At 36.5% G+C, this 4049-nt stretch overlaps 1 long non-coding RNA gene across 1 annotated transcript in view; it reads left to right on the top strand.

Annotated features, from left to right (window-relative positions):
• LOC103129285 (uncharacterized) overlaps positions 1–4049 on the top strand; it is a 36145-nt gene that overhangs the window by 7475 nt on the left and 24621 nt on the right. The gene's annotated exons all lie outside the window — the stretch shown is intronic.

Here is a 4049-nt window from a genome sequence, read left to right as displayed (position 1 = left end):
CACTTAAGTAAATTTTTTTAGTACTTTCTCCACCACTAGTTTTAATGTTGGGTCTGATGTCTGATAGGCAGATATATTGGAGGGAATATCAAAATCAAACTAGAATGTGTGCATTTCCTAAGAAAATGCAAGTGTGAATGCTCAATGCTCAATGCTGAATGCTTTTGGTGAAGATGGCAAAAGGTTTTGAAGCCAACCTGACACAGGAACAAAGAAACAAAATTTAGATTTTACATTGTAATTCTCAAGTCTGCCAGCAGAGAGAGCTGTTCTTGTTTTTTCCATTCATGTCTATGGGGATGAAAAATTCATAAAAAGCTGAATATCATCAAAAGTATGAATACCAAAAGATATAGCCGGCATTAGCAGAGCATGGTGAATAGTATGCTCTGCTCATACTATCCTCATCTATGCTATTTTGAAACTGACGTATCTCTCAAAGCATCTGGAGAACTCCACAGCATTTTTGTCGATTTTAGTTCAGCTTTTAATTCTATCCATGTTAACATTCTTCTCAGGAAATTGGTACAGTTGAAGGTTAATCCTTTTTAACTCAGTGGTATTATTCTTTTTTATCAAAATAATCTCAGCAAGTAAAATACAATTCAGTTCTCTCTGATATGTTAAGTAGCACAGGGCCCCCCAAGGTTGCATCAGTTCACCCTACCTTTTTATTTTGTAACCATAGGCGTAGGAACCGGGAGTGACGGGGGGGTCCTCCCGTGTTTAAATGTTTAAATTCTCATTCTGTATGATTAAAAACATACTTTTTTATCTTTAGCTCACATTCTGACACTGTAAATTACTGCATTGTCTGTTGTAAATCCATGAATCCATGCAGGGACATCAGGCTGCAGAGAGTCAGAGGAAGGGACAGAAACACATAATAGTAGATATTTTAGTTAAATGTTTGTGGCTCAAAATGACAGGAGAAAAGAAACATTTCTGTTTTTTGCCTCAGTGTTTTTCATGGTTCTTCTTTGGTAAGTTACTGAATGCAGGGCTGGAAAGTGGGACTGAGTTATCAGTGAGGGGCTAAGATGTCTGTTACAAGTGAAAAGTATCATTTTTATTTATTTTGCAGATCAAATTGTTGCACTGATGTAGAGAGTAGTTCAAGAAGAACAAAACTTGTTTTTTTTTTAGATTTTATCTTTGTTGGTCAAACTGATGTATTGAGTTTAAAACTGCTGAGTCCTATTTTATGATTTGTTTTTTACTTTGGTTTTAGAAAGAGGCAGAACTTCTTCAATTGCCAGTCAATTTATATCAATGCATTTTGATCAATAAGATATATCAGAATCTGGTAGGCTCTGTGCTACCAGAGTATTATTTATCTCTCTAGTTGTGAGGCAAATGATAAAGTGAGTGTTCATCCTGGAATGACAGTCATTATGGTATGTGGATGCATAACTTTAATCTGATTATTGGACTGTAAATAGTAACATGTTAGATAGAATACTTGTTACTGAAACAAGGGTCAGATTAGAGTAAAACGTTACTGACGTGTTGATGGCATAAATAGTTTGACACATCTGCACATTGGAAACTCCATCCAGAGTTCCCGTGATACTCTACATGGAGTATCACAGTTCCACTTTGGTGGAACAAAGTTTGTCATGTATGCATCCATATACTGTTTGAAGGGAAATGTAGGGAATGTAAAATAAGCTAATATGTTGCTTTTTTGATGGTGGGAGAAGCCAAAGTACTTGGAGGAAACCCAAATCTGCATAGGAATATTGTGGAAAGTCCATGCAGAAACAAAGTGTTGGAATTTTGAACCCTTGGTGAAAAGCACCAGGGCTGTGTTGTGTTTTGCAACAAAGTCTGCTATAAAGTGATGCGACATTCACGATCGATCCGATTCTTCTGAATGGATCTTTTCTAAGTCCTATAGGACTGAAGCCTCACTGAGAGCTGTTCTTTGTTCTTTAATGCTCTGCATGCAGTGCAGTTATTTTATTTCATAAAAAAAAAAAAATATAGATTTATTTAATTGGCAATTGGTTTAAATAAAACAAGAACGTAAGAACGTAGATCGTGCTCATTGCTCTTTCTTTGATTGTTTTTGTCTCCTGTCATGGTGGGAGACATTGCAACTGGAGGGAGGGTGAGAACAGTCACGGTGCTCCTTATGCTTGGTTACTTTTTGCTTATTGCGCCTTTGACAGTGTTCATAGTTGAGCATTATTTACCATTAATTGCTATGTTTAATAGTGCAGACAATTGTGGTTTCTGACATGGGCGATATGGGCAACCGCCCAGGGCATTATCTTTTTAGGGATGTCAGGAGACCTCTGCAGATTGTAGCAGAGATAGAAGCAAAACAGAATGAAGAGTTTCAATTGATACTGATTAAATTGATTTCAGCTCTAAGTATTTAATATCTATGTGTTTTATGGGAATGTGGATCTTTCAGATCAATTTGAGAAGCAATTTTGATAAGTACACTTAATTTTATTGTGTCATGTAGCGCAGGGCACTGGTCTTCGTCTTGACTTGGTCTCGGGTTTGGTGGTCTTGACTACAACTCTGCTATGTGGCTCCTTGATTCCATGTCCTCCCCCTGCCCACCCTTTCAGTTCGGAATAATTTTAACAAAACAGTTTGATACATTTACTCTTTAATGTATTTAGTCAGAAAAAAACAAACATAGTGGTTATGTTACAAGTGAGACAAAGAAGCTGACATTTATACCCGAGGCAAGTTCACCACTTATACCAAGTAAAGGGGTGATCAGAAAAGACCAAACAAGAAACAAACACTACTTACACAAACTTAACACCAAAACAAAAAATGGTACCAACACATATTTACATACATGCAAATCATTAGAGCTAAACTAATCTAAGGTCAATCAAAGAATAAATTTAACTAAATATAACTCCTCAGAGCATTACCCCTCTTAATGGTAATGGTATGTTCCAGGAGATTTTTAACAACACCTGGAGCACATGTCTCCCCTGCTGAGGAGACACACCTAGTAAAGGTAAGTATTTAAACAATTAGCAAACTCAAATTAAACTAATATAAATGAGAAACAAACTCAGATTTTACCCACAATCTCCCTGTACAGGAAGGAAGGCCAGTCCCTCTGCCTGAAAGAATGTTTAACTAAATGTCAGTGCAACTGAAATAAAGAAATGAAACAAAAAGCATTTGATCTGTAAATAAACTAAGCATAATATCAATAATCAATTAGGGATGGAACCCCTGGTCTCCATCACACTAATGTTCTTTGATACTTCTTTTCAAGCTTCTTCAGGATGTGTTTGGTTTTTACATTTTAAGTCAAGAATGTGAAGCTAACAGGATCCTGTAAAACACTCTTGTGTATTTTTGAGTCTGATTCTCATCTCTTCTTCTTTAAGAACCAAGAAACTCAACTATTGGTTGAACTGAAATCTAAATTAAGATCCACAAGAAGAAAAATAAATTCACTACATGAAGTTACTCCATATCTATACATTGTTGTTAACTCACTTGACTCCAGCAGAAGCTACACCTTTTTATAGCGTTAGCTACGTCTCTTTTTGTAATATTACAGACATATACATATTTCAAGATTTCATCTCGCTATTATTCATGGAGAATTATTTACAGAACAGTTCTTCATTCCTATTACAATCCCATCACTAAACATGAAGTTTCACTTAGAGATGCTCTGATCCAATATTAAATATTTTTATCAGTTCCGATATTGAAAAAAATATTCTAGATAGGGTAACAGTGATAATGTCTCCGGTTCATAGGGGCTGATCTATTCAGTCTAATTTTATACTTTGTGGCCTGAGCGCCGTCATTCTTCAAGGTTTGTTGCAGTTTACTTTTCACTTTTTAACTAATGTAGTCAATTTATTGGGCAATGCTAAACCTCAGATATCAGTATCGATATCAGAAGTGAAAGAAGGTGGATCGGTCCATTGCTAGTTTTACTGGCAGTAGAACGTGAGGACGTTCTGTTGGTTTCCTCGTATCAACACGGCGGGGCAGTGAAGGCCACACGTCAGAGTGTCCAGCCAGGCCATATACAAAGCGCTGGGGCA

Source organism: Poecilia formosa, unplaced genomic scaffold, assembly GCF_000485575.1.
Source record: "Poecilia formosa unplaced genomic scaffold, Poecilia_formosa-5.1.2 Scaffold533, whole genome shotgun sequence".
Lineage (NCBI taxonomy): Eukaryota > Metazoa > Chordata > Actinopteri > Cyprinodontiformes > Poeciliidae > Poecilia > Poecilia formosa.
The sequence above is the reverse complement of the archived record's forward strand: the minus strand, read 5'-3'. Positions and strand labels throughout refer to the sequence as shown.